Source organism: Frankliniella occidentalis, unplaced genomic scaffold (genome assembly GCF_000697945.3).
Source record: "Frankliniella occidentalis isolate FOCC.00 unplaced genomic scaffold, Focc_3.1 Scaffold500, whole genome shotgun sequence".
Lineage (NCBI taxonomy): Eukaryota > Metazoa > Arthropoda > Insecta > Thysanoptera > Thripidae > Frankliniella > Frankliniella occidentalis.
Window position 1 is genome coordinate 21,002 of NW_026267618.1, and position 332 is coordinate 21,333.

Below are 332 nucleotides of genomic sequence, written 5' to 3' on the forward strand. Positions count from 1 at the left end.
TGGTTTTCTAAACACTTAATTTCGTTGAGTTAAACAATCGGTTTTCTGGGTGCAAGAACATAAATGTAATTTTTAAGGGCGCCATCAGCGTCTTCACTACACTGGCAAACTAGGAACTGCTTGACACCTGTAAGTGTGAAACTGCAAAGTAAATACTTGCAAGTCAAGGGTCAGGGCTCCGTGACTTGTTACTTAACAGCACACTAACTGGAAACTCGGGAAAATCACTTTTTCGTACATGTCATGTGTAGTGATTTGTGCGTACGGATTTATGCACGATACGAAATCAGACATAAATGGGTTTACTTTAATGCATAAATTAACACAAAAAA